Consider the following 20,640-nt stretch of genomic DNA (forward strand, 5'->3'; position numbering starts at 1 on the left):
AGCCGCACTGAGTAGGAAACCCTTAACAAACATTTCAGCACCACTCCAAAAACGAAACAAAAGGCAATTTAGTTGACCGTCGCCTAAGGGTCGTTTAAGGTACGGTTAGCGCACCATACAAAAACCTATCATTCCCGCCAACACCAGAACATATAACCCAACAAACATAATATGATTCTCATAAAGATTACAGTTAACTCCCAGGGGCCTGAGACACTGGCTAATTAGGCAGCCATTAACTGATTAGTTACCTTGCAACATCCGGGTTAAGGCGTATGTCAGGGTACTGGGGGTCCCTAGATAAGTTAAGGGTTTAATGTATCATTATTACTTCTAAAGTTCACAAAGTATTCGTGTGCATGTGAAGTACTAGGGTGAAGTAGCCATGAGTGGAGGGACGTGACTTTTAGGGTGATTTTAGGTGTTATAGGTGGGATAAAAGTTTGATTTAACAACAATTACACTTGAATATAGAATTGGTTCTTTTGGGACATTCAAACTGATAAAGACAAGGAACCTTCGAGAAAACTGCTAATATTCCATGATTTGTGTGTTTCATTTTTACACAAAAGAGGGATAACATTAATTATACCATGACAAATAATAGACTTCGAGATGATAAACTCACATTGTTTGTAGTTTCGAAAGTATTAAAAGTCAATTTAACGTAGATAGCTCAAATGAAATAGTGAATAGACTGTTGACACGTAGGTTGGTTGGCCGGTGGGGATCACCTCACTGATTTAAACAGTAAGTCAACAGAGTTCAGTTCACTGAAATATTAATATAAAGGAAATTTGCGAAGTTTTATTTTGTTGACGTCTTATTTTGCTGACGTCAGCTGTACTGTAATTACTTCTGAAGCTCTTATGAGTGGTTCACGAACCTTTGACTAAGTAATTTCTGAACCTCCAAAATTTGCTCACATTTACTGAACTGTAACTATAAATTTTGGTGATTTTAGAATTCCTGAAACGTAAACTTTTCAAAGTTTTTGTGAAAACTACTTTTCTCCGAAATTTATGCAATTTTGATCAATTTGAACCAATAAAAACATTTTTAAAATTTGTATTTTTGACAAAATGTTAGAAACAAAACGCTTCTTATTGGGTAAACACCCTCGATGAACTTTCAGCCTTCTACGGTACTCACAGCTAAAGATATTTGACTTGCAAGAAACATGATTAAAAGTGGCTCTAAGACTCGTGCAAAAGTTTGGAAAAGTTAGTTAGTCATAAAGGACACCTAGTGGAACTGAAAATGTCAAAAATCCTACGAAAGCTCGTTGTGTCGGTAAATCGAAGTTGTCAGACGGATCTGTCTGTACTATTATCACATATAACGTGCTAAAACGGAATCAAACGATACATTTGGGAGAGACATGTTATAGCTTGCAGAATACATCAAACACTAGTTTTCATTAGACATTCTGGAATCAGGTCAAAAAAAAAGAAAAGAGAAAGGATTGACAAACCATTTTTGCCACAGCCTTGAGTGCCACATAGGGATATAAAGGTCTAATTGAGGCATGCCACTTTTACAAAGGAGTCCAAATGAGCTCTGCATATGTTTCTGGAAAACGATTATGCCTAGAAGCTGAACTATGATCGGAGTAACTTAAAATGTACGAGGCCAAGAGAGTGGAATACTTTAAACTCACTGACACAATTGTAATTGTGTGAGGACATCATATATTGCATATAAACGGGGGTTTAGGCATTTGTAAAGTACATGAGTTGCAGGTGGTGCTAAGTGAAAGAAGAGTATCCCTTCAGGCGGGTTGCAGCTGTACAGTGACATCTAACGTGTTCCTTGCTAGCCTTCGTAGAGGCAGTGTCACTGGTTCCGGTACACTTTTTAGGCAGAGGCAACACAAAAGTGCGGCGAAAAGTGCGGCGAAAAGTGCAGTGAGCCTGGGCCTTGTGGGTCTGGGCCTTGCTGATCTGGGCCTTGCTGGTCTGGGCCTTGTGGGTCCGGGCCTTGTGGGTCTTAAACATGAACGCTCCCTAACAACAGAAGAGCAACTGATAAGGGATATGATTATTCTGACTCTGATCAGTCTTACGAAACGAAAAAACAGTATTTACTACCCCGCTAATATGCGACAAAGATATTTTTTAAAATATAACTTTATGATTTACACAATACGGTGCCCAGACTGATATAAGTTATCTCACAGCATATTGGAATAATGATTTGATTCTCCTAAAACTGAGACTTGTAAACGTGCAATCGTCGCGTTGGGATCTTTGGAATGTTTATCTACTCACCAAAAAATTGCGTGTCCTTTTACCAAAAAGTTATACCGTCTGGATTCTAAAGATGGACTCATCGCTATACATTTTGCAAGTTGCTACTCAGCACTCATATTTCATCAAATTTAGCATACATTTAAAAATATTGCTATGAATATGATTTGACGGCAAGATTCTATTCCATAAATGGTTTAGGAAATGAAAACAAGAAATAGCATGTTAAGAAGGAAGTACGAAAAGGTAAACGCAAAATCTTTATAAGCTCATAAATTAGGAAACAGTCTGACAAGCTTAAAAGTCAAACTCTAAACTTTTAAAAATTCGATGACACTAATAATATCTTATTCTTATGCTGTTTACACTCCAGATTTATGCAAGATCTGATCCGGGACAATGAACTTTAACAAACTCTACTGAACAGAAAACAGAGAATTACTTGGAACACCAGACTATTCTTAATTCCACTTAAGATACGAACAAAAGTAGAGTAACGAACATGTTCATTGTTGCAGACGAAGCGCGTATAACTATACTTCAACGGGCTTTAGCAGCCGTCATAATCACACTGAAAATTTAGACATCAAACTGACAATACGAATATCTTACAACCGCACCCGCCACACTTTACCTTTGAAAGAAAGGTAATCATCTGCCGTCAGCAGGCATCACTTTATCGCTTGATAGGCTATATCATTATTCTTGATGTATAAATAGAAAGGAAAATATTGTCGTTTCAAGATTTTTCTGTAGAACACTGAAGGAGGTATAAAATATATATAGGCGTGTTGCTAAAGTTTCACTTTCAGAACTTCCATACCAATCAGTATGACCTTGAAATATCCGTAAAATTTGACATGTTTCCACCCAAAAGGTGTAGACACGAACGCGGAACTAAGGATTAAAAGGTGCACCAGATAATGGTTGATACAGAGTAACGAAAAGCAACATTACGGGTCGCAGAGTCAAACTAGCCATGGAGCAGTCTGGAAGGAAGGATTGACGCGATTTACATTTACTAGCATGCCAAGAACCAAGATACTTAAATGTGTAACACTTGAAAGCTGTCACAGGCATGTCCTTGACAGAAACATAAAATTGTATATCTGAAAAAAAAGACTCTCATAACAGAATGGCATCCTCAAGACAGCCGATACCAGGTCGTGCACTGGAGTTGAATGGAATGGAAGAACACAGAGATGATCTCTCATATAAGCAGCAGAAAATCCTAAAACGGTTACAACAATTAGGTAAGCTCCAAAAAATTCACAAGGCTTCATCATTGTACAATTGACAGATGAGTCGCAAGATGAGCGTTTCAAATATTTCCAGCTCAGTGCGTCTGATTTAACTTTAACATTCCGGAGCGCAAAAAATAAGATCTCTAAGTCGAAACTAAATTAGAACAGGACCATATCGAGGGGTAAACCCTTAATAGCTTGTAATGAATAACTAACAAATTTTAAGTGAATGGGCAGGGCAATATTTAGTTAGTAAATGGGCAATATTTAGTAAGCAAAAATGTGAGTAGTTAAAGGAACATAAAGGTCTAAACATAGAGAAATTAGAGTTACTATTATGTGTGATAATTATAGATATAATACATGTATGATCTCAGCAGATGTATTTGAGAGCTCAGTGCTAGGAGAGTCGCGAGGTGGTCACAGACACTTGTAAGATCCGGATCATCAAGACTCAGTACAATCCTAATATTGGAGAGATACGTACAGACTAGAGCCGCCACGACACCGTCACTGTCACGAAGTAAAATCTACAACAATTGGTACAATTGGGAATACACTAAAGTTCGGCACTTAGCACTGTCAAAAGGACGGTAAAAAAGAGGATACTAATTTTATTCCCAAACTAGTATTTAACTAGAGGTATATACGAGGTGAAAAAAGAGCCCCTACAAGTCGAGGGAATCACGAGTTCTGGGTTTGAGGGAAGCAGACATTTCACAGCGAGAGCTAGACTTGGTATGCGTGTGGATCGCTAAAACATGGCATTCGCTTTTGACGCCAAGGTCAGCACTACTGAAGTCAGGAGTGATAGCACATATTTATCAACATCTGAAAACTACGCCAACTGAAAATCAGCACTGCAAGATAGTGTCGATAATCTAGCAATAATGTACAAGGACGTGCTCAATCTAACCAAAAGCTCGATCCACTGGGATGATTGTTCACGTTTTCAATGTGCAAGAAATTAGCGGCTTTCCAGATTTCGTTTAGAGAACCTGGTTGTAGAGAGAGATATGCACGATGCAGTGCCAATTCTTTTTATTATTAAAACCTAGTTAACTAAGTTTTACTGCTTGTCGGTAGTGAGTAGTAATATCTGAATCTGCGGGTTCCGTACAGGCTCTACTCTGCACTATATCAATTACCGTCCGTGAGTATAAATAAATAAGTATAAACCCTTGTTGTTACTGCTTGCAGGTCCGAAGTACGCTCAACCCTTTATATAAAAGTTTAGCAAAGCCGCAGGGTACACCCCTATCTAGTTAGACCTACTCTCCATACTTCCAGAATCTATGGTCCAACAGTATCCTTGGAAATAAACTAGAACAATCACAACAAACATTTAACGCTACCATTCATCTACTCCTCCGGGACTCCTCCGTTTATTAATAACGCTGAGTAAGAGCTGCGAACTATATAGAATAACCTTATTTAGGAACTTGCAGAATGCAGAACCCCACCGAAATCTCTGACGTATGAACTACACTCTGTGGGAAACAGACAGGAAAGTGCCGTGGTACTTTGCACGTCCAACCCTCCGCAAGACCTGGTTGACAGGTATTGTGGGAGGTAGTGTTCATACTGGCCAATCTCTGGGTGATGATAAGTAAAATAGTTTACGTCCTATAACCCCATATTTCAGAAGGATTTAGCCATACCATAGCTCTCCCGGCTAACACTACACTAGACCACACTGAATCCTGATCGGCTCAGCTTTGTGCAAATTCCGTCCAAGTAACACCTTCCGGTTTACATGGACTGGTGAATTCTGGTAAAAACACAAAAATGAAGTGCACAGTAGAGCCGAGCTCCCTCCGACTGATGTGTGGGTGAAGTGAATTACTGAATTTACTGGGCCTCAAGCCTAATAAAGTAATAACTAGTTCTGATAGCAAAACGTTTCCCAGAATAGCGACATTTTGCGGCCCTGATAACCTGATTTAATTAGCGATAGCCCGGCCTAATTGGTCGAGAACAAAACGGCTCTAATTGGACCATGTAACATCATTAATACACAATAATCGAGCAGATTACCTTGTTATCGGAGCAGTTAGAGTTGAAATATAAAATCAAAGCTGTGCTACTGCTGTAGTGACATAGTGATTAGTGCTGAGACTTACTTCAAGTTACAATTGGCTGTTTTCATGATTAGTAGTATGTCGATGTAGGAATTCCACTCTTAAGTATTCGGCAAGTTATCACTGGATGTTGTAGCATGGAATGACCGGCGACGCCAGTGTTAAAAATAATAGAAATCGAGGCTATAAAGATTAGTAAGAGTATTGTTCACTACGCTAAATAACTATATAAATCTCCAAAAATGATTCCTTCATGAGTTGCAAACCTCAGGATTTATTAGAAATTGCTATGTCATATTATAATTTATACGTGTCAGACATCATCAAACCACTAATAAAACTTAAAAACTATCTATAGGTTGCGACCGCATCCCAGCAAAATAAGTATAAATAATATCGATCAAGTCACTTTTAAATCATCTCCCCTCGAATTTTATCAGACCTAACTAGAAATAATAGTAATATACTGAATTAAGTCAGTCTCCTAGTTGAGCCGAACAAAACTGAGCTGAGATCGTTTTCAGGACGAGTTTTAAATTAGAAGTACAATACCACAGAGGATTTAGTGTCGGTCTAAAAGTTTTTGGAATCTCCTTTTCGGAAAAATAAAAACATATATTGTTCTGTCTTCTTAAAACGAGTCCATCCAATCGTTTGTGATTTGGGGATAACAACGTAGATCAATATCAACGTTCGTGCGGACATCTCGGATGTGATTTATATTGTTCGAATTAAAAAATTAAGAACGAAACATATTCAAAGAGATTCAGAATGGTTAGTGTTCAATTCTCTATTGCAAATTCAGTTTCTCACACGACAAATTATAACATTTGGCCCATTTTGACGATATGGGTTTAATTCTTGTGCTTATATTATATTAAGCAATTGATTAGCAACCAATTCCATGTGGCTTGACTATATGCGCACTCACTGAGTCGCTGCAAGCAGCAACCTGGTATAAGATGTACATTCTAACCTTGAGCAAGATTAACATCCGGATACCCCTACACTGTGTCTCATTAGCCTATAACAGCAAGCCTCGAGTACTGTACATTTGTAGGAGAAATTGTGGAAATACAGCTTCTTAAAGGTCTAGTCGCAGGAAGTTAACTTGTACCTGATAATACGATTAGAGGTAGCTCTTGCCGCCAATCCTTAACATATATAAAGTTGCAAACCTAAACGTTCAGCATTGTTATCTCAAACACTCAGCATTGTAATTGTAAACATTGAGCTATGTAATCCCAAACATTCAGCGGTGCACCCTTGACGTTCAGCATTATATTCCTAGACATTCAACACTGCTATTATTAACATACAACAATGCAATCTTAAACATCTAACAATTGTAAACCTCCTTGACCTTTACTACAATCTTAAACATCTAGCACTGAAATCCTTAAAATTAGGCATTGAAATCCTAAACCTTTAGCACTTCAATTCTAAGCATCTAGAATTTTAATCCTGCGCTGCAATCCTAGACGTATAGTACTACAGATACAATTTGAATATTCAGCATTGAAATCCTAAACATTCAAAACTGCAACCTTGAACAATCAGCATTGTGATTATACTAGGATTGCAATCTATAAGGTATTCAACAGGGCAACCCTAAACACTTAACACTGAAATCTTAAACATTTAGAACTAAAATATTAAACATTAAGTACTGGCATTCTAAACATCAAACACTCGAATCGTTATTTTAAGGCATCTGCAGAGCTTCGGATCAAATTCATTCGCAGGACCCAGCACTTCCAAAATTCTGTGATTTTTAAGTAAATGTTTCAAGTATGGATCATGATAATATTGTTGTGTCAACATACTAACAATTTTACGTGGTCATCGAACAGTGACAAAATAAAGAAAAGCTAATATTAGCTGACATTTATATTCTTTTGAATAACTTACAATCTCTTCTAAACTGAATCACAGTGAACGGATTCCATTGAAAATAAAGAGCAAGAAGCTGAAACACAATTCTTGTGCAGCAAGTAAAATTCGGGCAAGTTAGTCTCCGAGATCATATAAATGTATAAACGGAACGGCAGGAATTATAAAGTATACTACTAACTAGAGACATTTTATAATCCCTGGAGCACAACTGTAAGATAATTTTACCTCAACTGCGCACCTCAAAATTATCCCAAAATGCAAACCTAACTCACGTACTTCAGACCCTATCCAGACGGTACGTGGTACGTAGGAAATAACCCTGAAGTCCTCCAAGTACCCACGATATTCTCGCGATTGCCAACTCGCTCATGAGATTCTGTGTCAGTGAAATAGGTCGGACAAATGAGAGCGGAGCTGACACAGAGTGGCCAGATGAACTGAGCACTCAGAACCGACACACCAAAAGGAAACCCAGTATCCTGGAGTGCCATTGTTAGGGAATCCAAGGTATTGTTATAGAAATACATATTTTCTTTTCATAGCCGCGCTACAATAACAGGCGAGCCTGCCTCAGCATACACACTCACCCACGATAACCTTGTATTTTCTGGTCGCTATTCAGCTCCACACAAAGTAAGAGAGAGGGCCAAGGCCTAGCAAAGAAATGCCAACGTTTTGTAGTGGTCAATGGAACTGGACTAATGTACATGATATGTGGGTCTATGTATGACGGCTAATGCAGAACAGGCACAGGCATAAATTACGGACATGCAACGGTTTAAGCACGCTTAGCTACATTAAAATCAATGTACTCTACTTTGCTGCCCTACCTCATGTCATATCAACCTAGGACAGGAGATTAATGCCCTGAAATTATCAAATAGAAATACGGACGTCATTAGCTATACATGCGTAACCCGTATCTACGCATAAATAGCAACCAGAGATTGTGGATGGGAGATTGTGGCGGCAAGAGAACGACCGAGTTAGATTTAAACCGGACACAATGGCAAGGGTAAATATTCAGAAACTTATTGCAGAAAATAGAGTTCAACTTTTCGTTCTTGCTTGTAAGGCGACTGATCTCCGACAGTAATCAGTGATCCAGAGGTTATGAAGTATTCAGTGCGTCTGTCAGTCTGTCTGCTTATACCACATTTTTCAGCCACCGCAGAAATTCATTTGAGCAATACATTTCACAATAGCACATTTCATACGGATTCGCTATGGTCAGTATGGATCAGATTGTTATTGGTTGATCTCGACCTCTCAAGATAGGATAGTTTGGAAGTACGTGATCACAAAATTCTAATGCAGTTTCGATATTGGATTATCATAAAATACGGTAACTCCTAATTAATATGCATAATATATGGGCTTCAGAGTGAGATTAGATTCAAATTTGAAGTATTAGGGTTATTGAATAGAAACAGTACCGGATTACTTACTACAGATAAATAAGATACAACTGGGGAACTTCGTCTCCCTCCGATGGAATCCAGCGGATAGGGTGCAGGCGGGTGTGGAGAATCCTGAGTGGAGCGCCTCCTCCCGGGAGACCTTGATCGGCCCTGACTGTAGTGTGCGACTGATAAGCGGCTCATTTCATGAACCGTCGCTGTGGGGTTGTTTAGGGTACTTATAGGTTATTATTTTCATTTTCAAAGAGCTAGACAAGTTCACAAGTAGAGCAGCATAATTTGTCTGAAATTTACTGGAGGAAGGTGGGTGGTTTCAATAGTGGTGGTTAGAGGTATCGGCAACAGATAACATGTTTAGTTTACCTCATGTCGAAGTTATATCCCAATCGTATCTTTAAATTTGCAGTGATCAGGGTTGTTCAATTGTCAATTGAAAGTTCAAGGAGTAAAATCTACCAAAAGATGCAAAAATATCGCATAAATAAATTAACTTAATAAACTATGCCTAATGATTAATCTCGATAAACGTCCAATCAAATATCAAGATGGAAAGAAGGGACTCTATCTGAGAGGTTACAATCATAGAATTAATAATTCTTGATCATAATTGTGTATGTGTAATAATCAATGCGATGTAACATCATCGAATATTAGCAATCCTAGTAACCAACAAGGTTAGTGATTCATTTTCAATTATTTTAACATTTATAATTCCAATTTAGTTAGCATATTTTTATTAACTTTTTGAACAAAAGTGTTTAAGATGAAAGATCTTAATGCGTTTTGGTCAACTATGAAATTATGTTTTAGTCATCCACGTCATTATCTTTTAATCAATTTATAAGAATAAATTTGCAACACATGAATCAATGTCCAGTATCACCATTACATTATAATACACACTCAATCAGAATAACAAAGAGGTTTTTTTAGGAAACACTATTCTTTACATCGCCAGATCAAGATATTGTCAATAATTTTAGGAACTCTTTGTTCCAGCAGCAATGAAATAGGCATCCGGGAGGTCAAGACAACAAGTCTATCCCAAGTTATCAGCTGTCATATAATATGTGACATGGAAACGAGGAAACTTAAAGATTCCTAATCCCTACTCATTGTATCAGTATGTTTAAACTATATTCTAAAAGTTGCTCCCCCATCTTTAACTGAGAAAATTAAAGTTATTATTTCATTAACAGTGTCTCTTAAGAACAGAATTACAACAAGATCGACAGGAATGAGAAGTTTTCGTCTGCGAAAATTGTCACTCTGAATCGACAAAAATCGGGATTTTAAGGAAACTTTACCAGATACATACCATTAGTATCATTGAATCAATAGTCCACGGAACGTTTCGTATCGGGTCCGCTATCATATAGATAGTTTCTTCACAAACTAAGAGTTCATATTATATGTAATATCCGGATATCATATTATATGATACATTCTTAAAACTCTGTAGACGCTGTAAATACTTGATAAACGGTAGAACAGAAGCTGCCATACTGTTAGACGGTTAAACGCAAAACCAAAAGTTGGCAGATCTGTCAAGTGTCGGTTAGTGTCGAAAGTAGCGAGGTGGATACCACTAGTAACTCCCACAATACCACTAGTAACTCCCACAGTACCACTAGTAACTCCCACAATACCACTTTTAACTCCCACAATACCACTTTTAACGCCCAAAATACCACTAGTAACTCTCACAATACCACTTTTAACTCCCACAATACCACCAGTAACTCCCACAATACCACTAGTAACTCCCACAGCACCACTAGTAACTCCCACAATACCACTAGACGTAACTCCCGCAATACCACTAGTAACTCCCACAATACCATTAGTAACTCCCGTAATACCACTAGTAACTCCCACTATACCACTAGTAACTCCCAAAATACCACCAGTAACTCCCACAATACCACTAGTAACTCCCACAATACCACCAGTAACTCCCACAATACCACTAGTAACTCACACAATGCCACTAGTAACTCCCACAATACCATTAGTAACTCCCACAATAACACTAGTAACTCCCACAATACCACTAGTAACTCACACAATACCACTAGTAACTCCACCAATACCATTAGTAACTCCCACAATACCACAAGTAACTCCCACTATACCACTAGTAACTCCACCAATACCATTAGTAACTCCCACAATACCACCAGTAACTCCCACTATACCACTAGTAACTCCCAAAATACCACCAGTAACTCCCACAATACCACCAGTAACTCCCACAATACCACTAGTAACTCCCACAATACCACTAGTAACTCCCACAATACCACTAGTAACTCCCACAATACCACTACTAAGTCCCACAGTACCACTAGTAACTCCCACAATACCACTAGTAACTCCCACAATACCACTAGTAACTCCCACAATACCACTAGTAACTCCCACTATACCACTAGTAACTCCCACAATACCACTAGTAACTCCCACAATACCACTAGTAACTCCCACAATACCACTAGTAACTCCCACTATACCACTAGTAACTCCAACAATACCACTAGTAATTCCACAATACCACCAGTAACTCCCACAATACCACTAGTAACTCCCACAATACCACCAGTATCTCCCACAATACCACTAGTAACTCCCACAATACCACTTGTAACTCACACAGTACCACTAGCAACTCCCACGGTACCACTAGTAACTCCCACAATACCACTAGTAACTCCCACAATACCACTAGTAACTCACACAGTACCACTAATAACTCCCACAATACCACTAGTAACTCACACAGTACCACTAGCAACTCCCACAATACCACTAGTAACTCCCACAATACCACTGGTAACTCCCACAATACCACTAGTAACTCCAACAATACCACTAGTAACTCCCACAATACCACTGGTAACTCCCACAATACCACCAGTAACTCCCACAATACCACTAGTAACTCCCACAATACCACTAGTAACTCCCACAATACCACTAGTAACTCCCACTATACCACTAGTAACTCCAACAATACCACTAGTAATTCCACAATACCATCAGTAACTCCCACAATACCACTAGTAACTCCCACAATACCACCAGTATCTCCCACAATACCACTAGTAACTCCCACAATACCACTTGTAACTCACACAGTACCACTAGCAACTCCCACGGTACCACTAGTAACTCCCACAATACCACTAGTAACTCCCACAATACCACTAGTAACTCACACAGTACCACTAATAACTCCCACAATACCACTAGTAACTCACACAGTACCACTAGCAACTCCCACAATACCACTAGTAACTCCCACAATACCACTAGTAACTCCCACAATACCACTAGTAACTCACACAGTACCACTAATAACTCCCACAATACCACTAGTAACTCACACAGTACCACTAGCAACTCCCACAGTACCACTAGTAACTCCCACAATACCACTGGTAACTCCCACAATACCACTAGTAACTCCAACAATACCACTAGTAACTCCCACAATACCACTGGTAACTCCCAAAATACCACCAGTAACTCCCACAATACCACTAGTAACTCCCACAATACCACTAGCAACTCCCACAATACCACCAGTAACTCCCACAATACCACTAGCAACTCCCACAATACCACCAGTAACTCCCACAATACCACTAGTAACTCAAAACAAAGACGAAATAACCAAGTTCTGCGCTCTTACGGAGCTCATATAATTAGGCTGTGTTATTTTATATCTAATGATCTTCATTATATACTCCTTTATAATGATCTTCATTATATACTTCGTATATAAATTCTTCAGACGGGTAATTGCAAGATTCTCCCTTAGCCGCTTGTTGGGAGTATTTCCCCTTGACGTCATGCACTACATTATTATTTTAACTGGAGTGGCGTCATTGAACTTCTCTTTTACACTGGATCCAGATCCCAATTATGGAGGAGATGAGACACACTGCATTACAGCGGTAAATGCAGTAATTAGCCTGAAGTATGGAGAACCCAAATTCAAAATTGTTTGACGTATAATTTTTAGAGGTGCCCTGTAACCAGTAATATGAGCGATTGTCGTAGGAAGAATAAACTGTTACTGTAAAACTTGAAATGGCATTTGGGTTTAGTTGTAGCATAGTCTTGTGAGGATAATAAAGATACGAACTAAACGGCAATCAAATTGCTCCGCTAGACTAGATCATAGACTAATCATCAATAATATTGGTTTCTGAATACCCTAATTCCGTTCCAAAATATCGGTCAGATTCGCTGGCGCCCACAATCGATTGCAAATATTGTATCGAGTATTTTTGAGACCTCTCAGTAACATTAATGTGACGATGAGCGTTGAAGGGGTTTTATCAGGTGATGAATGTAGGCTAATCAGCTGACAGTATTTCGCAAAAGTGACACTTTTGGATTTTTGTCGGCATTTCGCTCTTAACAACTCGAATGTCTGCGCTTCAAATCGGATGAGCACACATCAAAATCCACTACAACTTATATAAGTACACTGTGAAAATTTGTCAACGCGATATCATTAGCAAAATCTTAATGCGTTGACAAATTCAGTCGAACACAATCGAGACAAATTCGAACACTCGATTCCTAAGAATTTGAGCGGCACATAGGCTATAGTAATAATCTAAAGGGAAAATGACTACATTTAAAAATGTTCAGATGTCAAAAAGTCCGTATTGGAGTCAGGTTATTTGGAGAAATACCCCCCCCACCTCACGAGAAATACCCCTCCCCGAACCTCACCTCACGATTTTAGATTTCCTAACTGACATAGTGAACCACGTGGAGTGTAAATAAACTGAAAATAAACGATCGAGCTACAACCTAATAAATAAAAACAGAGCTAGATCTAAAAAGATTTAATCATGATCTGTGAGAAGCAGAGTAGGAGGCCGTATATAAGTTGGACGGTCTACTCATTAATACATTAAATGTAATATATATCAGGGACGTCTAGACAGTTAATTCACCTTTTCAAACCCTCGAGTACATTCCCGTCATTAATGTGACAATGTACACGGACTTGAAATAAAGAACATGAACTATGGTCCGTATGCCGGCAATAGAGAATCGCTACTCAACTCTATACTTACTTTTTGATTATTTCGTTGTGATTCCACACGCAGAAATAGGGTGACAAGCTCTAGAATATTGAAATATGAATACAATTAATACTATTAATCAATATTATAAATAAGTACAAGTCACGGCATGACACAAGGTCATGACAGGCCACGTAACGTTTCACGCGTAATGTTATTAACCCATCCAATCAGGTTCATACCTTTACGTTATCTATTTATTTATTTATTAAAGTATTGATGAGTAGGTTAACGGTCAACTAAATCCATCAAGGCGATTCCTGTAATCAGTAAAACGTGGATTAAACACGGTGGTAGCTTAAATAGAAGTTGTTCACATTCACAGCAACTACTAGATTACGAAGATCCTAACTACATACTCGCTCTTATTAGGGCTTTACTGGTCCTTATATTAGACAGTACAATGTACATTTATATAATAGTAATCGATCTTGAACGATCTGCCATGCTTTATGAAAAATATATATACCATGACATTAGCTATACTGGCATAATGGCATATTCCAAGGTGACATAGGGTGCCGTTGGTAACACCTGGGACGCCGAGCAACATATTTAATCGCAGTTTAATCCTCCCTTGTCTAGTTTGATACTGATGAGCTTGGTGCCTCCCAGTGTCTTCCAACCACCCTATTCAATAGTGACAGCTGACTGCTGAGGAGAGCTTAGTGTTCATAAATAGTTCGGTAAACTTGTCATGAAATGGTTATCTTACAAGTCTATCAGATCAAATAGAAACATGTAGCTGCGTGATCATTGTGTTTAATGTGAAATCTATAACGGACTAGACAGTGAGACACTAAGCACTCGATTCCTCTTAACGTTAGACGGTAGACAGAAGAAAGAACATGATAGACAAACTAGTAAACGAACGACCAGGGTCACATAGCTCTCAACTTTCGTCATCGGTAAGGTTCGTGTTATTGCCCTCATCAAGAATAATCATGAAACTTGAGCTCAGTTGATCCAAAGAGTTGTCAGGCGATATTTGATTCCTGATTTTGGAATATTTCTTGTCCACGATGTAACCAGCAATTTACTCATTCTTTGTTTTTCGAGAGGGAGGACGTTATTTGCATAATGGCATCAATGACAGTTTTAAAACAAGTTAAAACATGGACAATTGACCAGTGAGACTGAGAGGACAGCCAGTGTGTCGTGACAACGCCCGCTCCTGATGATAACTCTACTCAAGTTCACACTTAATAGTAAGGGGAAAAGTGGTCGATTTAAGGGTTCCGTTGGATTTGAATGTTCACAAGGATTTCTCAACGGAATATGGTAGTTAAGACCCCTACGAACATAATTAGACTTGTTGCCAATTTTGTATCTCGACAGAAACACCACTTTTACCACTTTTTACCACCTTTGTACCACCTGTCTGGTTTGCCAAATATCTTTAGTTGTGAACGTCGTAAAAGGCTGCAAATTAACCTAGACTGTTTATCTTATCAAGGAGTAAAACTTTTGTGTGAAAAATTTGTACATTGGACAATCAGCTAATTGGATAATTACCAATTAGTTAATCACCAAAAAATGTGAAAATTTTTTATTGGCTCAAAATGATTGAAATCGTTTGAAACACGGAGAAATGTAGTTTTTAGAAAAACTTCAAAAATTTTTCACTTAAAAATTTTTTTCGAGACTTGGAAAAAAGTTTGAAAATTTGAAAATATTTTTTTCCGCCAAAAGTGATCGAATTGCATGAAACGTGGATAAAAATGCTTTGCAGAAAAACTTCGAAGATTTTTAGATTGGGGAATACTAAAATCATCAATATTTGAAGTTGGAGTTCAGTAAATCTCGACATATTTTAGTAATTAGGAATAGCTTAGCGGAAAGGGCTGAACCTGAAAAAGGTTAACCACACAATATTAGAGTTTCATAACTAATTACAATACAGCTTTATCAAATTCCACATAAAGAAACAGCACAAAAGGACCATTTAAGATCGAACCGATTTTACCTGCTGTACTTTTTATTGATTTCAATGATCAAAACCTCTGTACCGTCAATCTTGCCAATCTATACCGGGTATCTGAATGTACCGGACCTCTTATTTACCTCTATAATTAGACCCAGTTGTGCAAGAAATGCGATTTCTCACAGGGGTTTCTTTTAACTGTGCACTTTTTGTCACTCTCGCAACTCGCAAGAGGCCCGGTATTATAGGGGGGTATAGGAAGCGAGTGTAAATATACCTTCCATCATCCACTGTGGCTTTTTTGTATTGTGAATGCGCATGCCGCTTCGTTTGCTATGCCAGATACCTCGAATAACCCCCATATGTCATTGCCAGGGTCGGGATAGAGCTGGAGATAGCATTGAAAAGTTGCTAGAAATAGCTAGATTTAGAGTAAACTGGTGGTAGCTGGGTGGTGCTAGCATGGATGTAGCAGAACGTAGCTACACGGGGTTTCATTGGAGTTGGTTATTTTAATGGCCAAAGAGTGCCGGAACTAAAGTTACTTAAGATTGCAGTTGAGGGGCAGTGTAAACTACGGTGTAGTCAGGGATACAGAGCTACAGTGCAGGAGTACTGCAAGTGCAATAGAACAGTGCAAGTGATACAGTCTGCAACAGTAAAACGCCGACGAAGCTAGACTTAGAGTGAACTGATGGAAGCTGGGTGGTGCTAAAATGGAGGTAGCAGAACGTACTACATGATGAAAACAGGAAAACTAAGGCTGGTTGAGACCTAAAAAGATGTGAATCTGTCCTGATAGATCCAGTGAAGAGCGAGTAGCGAAGAGTTTGATCACTAACCTAAAGCTCTAAAGAAGAAGAGGGCTAAAGAGACTCACTTTGATCAATCAATCCGGTACGGCAAGGTCTGTAGCCTTGATAAGAAGATACCATGAAGTAATTCATGCGGAAAAGTCGATTTATATAAAGGGTTTCGTTGGATCTAAAAAGGGTGGGTCAGTCTCTCTGTTTTCATCAGATTCTGATGAAAGGCTGTTAAGCTCAGGACGGTGATCTTAATAGGTCGGATAGCTGTACCTGGTTGCTTCCAGCCCACCCTTGTCGCTTGAAAATAAGTTCTCACCCCACCTCTTCCAAAAATGCAGTTACCAGAGCAGGAAACTCTTCTTCCTACTCTTCTTTCAACCCAAACACAATCAGGTTCCAGCTCCTCTCCTCCTCTGCAGCCACAATCTTATCTCCTTCTTCGGCGTTTTACTGTTGCATACTGTATCACTTGCACTGTTCTTTTGCACTTGCAGTACTCCTGCACTGTAGCTCTGTGTCCCTGACTACACCGTGGTTTACACTGCCCCTCAACTGCAATCTTGAGTAACTTTAGTTCCGGCACTCTTTGGCCATTAAAATAACCAACTCCAATGAAACCCCGTGTAGCTACGTTCTGCTACATCCATGCTAGCACCACCCAGCTACCACCAGTTTACTCTAAATCTAGCTATTTCTAGCAACTTTTCAATGCTATCTCCAGCTCTATCCCGACCCTGGCAATGACATATGGGGGTTATTCGAGGTATCTGGCATAGCAAACGAAGCGGCATGCGCATTCACAATACAAAAAAGCCACAGTGGATGATGGAAGGTATATTTACACTCGCTTCCTATACCCCCCTATAATACCGGGCCTCTTGCGAGTTGCGAGAGTGACAAAAAGTGCACAGTTAAAAGAAACCCCTGTGAGAAATCGCATTTCTTGCACAACTGGGTCTAATTATAGAGGTAAATAAGAGGTCCGGTACATTCAGATACCCGGTATAGATTGGCAAGATTGACGGTACAGAGGTTTTGATCATTGAAATCAATAAAATGATAGTACAGCAGGTAAAATCGGTTCGATCTTAAATGGTCCTTTTGTGCTGTTTCTTTATGTGGAATTTGATAAAGCTGTATTGTAATTAGTTATGAAACTCTAATATTGTGTGGTTAACCTTTTTCAGGTTCAGCCCTTTCCGCTAAGCTATTCCTAATTACTAAAATATGTCGAGATTTACTGAACTCCAACTTCAAATATTGATGATTTTAGTATTCCCCAATCTAAAAATCTTCGAAGTTTTTCTGCAAAGCATTTTTATCCACGTTTCATGCAATTCGATCACTTTTGGCGGAAAAAAATATTTTCAAATTTTCAAACTTTTTTCCAAGTCTCGAAAAAAATTTTTAAGTGAAAAATTTTTGAAGTTTTTCTAAAAACTACATTTCTCCGTGTTTCAAACGATTTCAATCATTTTGAGCCAATAAAAAATTTTCACATTTTTTGGTGATTAACTAATTGGTAATTATCCAATTAGCTGATTGTCCAATGTACAAATTTTTCACACAAAAGTTTTACTCCTTGATAAGATAAACAGTCTAGGTTAATTTGCAGCCTTTTACGACGTTCACAACTAAAGATATTTGGCAAACCAGACAGGTGGTACAAAGGTGGTAAAAAGTGGTAAAAGTGGTGTTTCTGTCGAGATACAAAATTGGCAACAAGTCTAATTATGTTTGTAGGGGTCCTAACTACCATATTCCGTTGAGAAATCCTTGTGAACATTCAAATCCAACGGAATGCCACTTTTCCCCTTACTATAAGTTAATAGGGCGTATATTAATGTTGATGCGAGGCATAACTCATATAAGTTGGAGTTATCCATTAAATTTAAAACTGTGTGAAGGTAGGTCATTTTAGCCAGACTATTGTCTTATGTGAAACTTTTGGAATATGCTCGAAATCGAGAGAGAGATAACATGAGCGAGAATTGAAAATATAGTTATCCAAGTTTACTAACATACCTGAAAAGAACAGTTTCCCTGGTCGCATTATATTGATATACGGGATTATCAGAAATTTTGAACTCTAGACATCACAACAATACGACTTTTAAAAAAATGTTCCTATCCGGATAATAAACATCTACTAACATAGTAAAATCAAATTCAAGTTATTATTCATCAGCTTAAGAATGTATCTTCTGCCCCACACACCAAATACTCATGCTAAAATCATAATCATGAGTGTCCGACATGGTGATGGCCATTGGCCACGACGGAACATTTCAAATTCTTTACGTACAATTTGAAATGGTTTGTTACTTCGGAAATCATTTTTGTGTCTACGAATTGTGGAAGAGCTTTCGCTTGTATTATACTCGCTAGACAATGAGCTATGTACAGGGTGGCTGACGGAGGGTCAAGGGAATCTGAAAAGGTCAAATCTGACTAACGTAATAAAATGAACGATGCCTAATTCTCGCAGTACGCGCTTAACAATGCTCAGATTACCCCTTTTGGTGTCTTTCACGCTATATAGTTAGTACTGAGAAGTGAACGATCTGTCATTAAACTTGCTCTGTCACTAAACTTGCCTTGTCACTAAACTTGCTTTGTCACTAAACTTGCCTTGTCACTAAACATGCTTTGTCACTGAACATGCCCAGTTACTAAACATGCTTTGTCATTAAACATGTTTAGTTTGTATTTTTCTCCTGCTTGTTTACAACTTTACAATAGTAAGCCGGTAGCTATGGCGGTCTTGGGAACCGAAGTTTCAACAGCCAAGGAGTATAGTATGATATTTATTATTTCATAGAAAAACTAAAAGTAAATAATCTACTCGTTGATAACTTACCACAAAAATGCAGTCGTTAAAAGTTGTAAGTCTATCATATCCATCAGCATCTCAGCAGTGCTTTATCTATAGGACTTCTGCCAAGGTTGGCAATGAAACGAGCTGTAGGTAGCTATGCCGGGGGACTACAAACCCCCACCAGTGCGTTACTATGACATGAAAGTATCGACAAAATCACCAAAGATAACTGATAATGATTATGCAGATAAGGCAGGTTTGTTTTAAACCAACACGCCCACGTCACGGTCATAGTATTCCCGCTGACCGCCTATTGGCTTACATAAGGTCACGTGTCCCCCTTTATCGTTACAGGTTACTGATCAGTTGACGATGAAGGACAGAAATGAAATTATCGATAAACTAACCTAAGATAACTGGTTTAGATTATGCAGATAAGGCAAGGTTGTTTTAAACCAGCAGTTATCGTATTCTCGCCGGTCACTGATTGGCTTACATAATGTCACGTGATTAAAGTTCTACTTACTGATCGGTTGGCGTTATCTTTCTCGATGTTTATTGGTTGTCATGACAGTCACGTGATTGAGACGCGAATCAATCAGCACATTAATTGTCGCGAGTCAATACAAAGTCAAGAATGCTTTGAGCACACCCGCCCTTTGCAAAGTAAATATTAGTTAATCTTGTTTTATTTTTCTTCTCTGAAAACGTTTTCACTTTGTAAATTAAACTTTAAGGAATCATTGTCTGAATCTACATGTTGGCATAGACCCGTTAGACTGCTTCAGTTATAAACAGATTTTTAACTTTTTTACCGAGTTATTCTAGTTTTCTTCTTAATTTTGCCTATTCCGACTCCTTAACGTTGACATAAGATGTTGATATTTGGAATAATGATGCCATAAGTAACGGTCGGTGGAGATAAAGCTGAGGTCCCTCTCCCATTGAGCTCAACAAACTGCCAAATATTGTTAGAATCAACAGTCCCACATCCAGAAAGGCGGCAGATTGGCAGATAATCTGAGAGAAAATTTGGTGCAGAAGAGAATATGTTTACAAGACCTGATCTTTTTTTAAGGGCATAAGAATA

At 38.5% G+C, this 20,640-nt stretch overlaps 1 protein-coding gene across 1 annotated transcript in view; it reads right to left on the reverse strand.

The window, feature by feature from the left end:
- Window positions 1-19,790, reverse strand: part of LOC134811929 (sodium channel protein type 9 subunit alpha-like) — a 105,906-nt gene extending 86,116 nt beyond the window's left edge. The window contains exon 1 of the mRNA XM_063819090.1: window positions 19,593-19,790. The gene's annotated coding sequence lies outside the window, so the exon portion shown is untranslated. The remainder of the gene's footprint in view (window positions 1-19,592) is intronic.
- Between the last annotated feature and the right edge of the window lie 850 nt (window positions 19,791-20,640).

This window comes from Bolinopsis microptera, chromosome 2 (assembly GCF_026151205.1).
Source record: "Bolinopsis microptera isolate Bmic1 chromosome 2, MBARI_Bmic_1.0, whole genome shotgun sequence".
NCBI classification, from domain to species: Eukaryota; Metazoa; Ctenophora; class Tentaculata; order Lobata; family Bolinopsidae; genus Bolinopsis; species Bolinopsis microptera.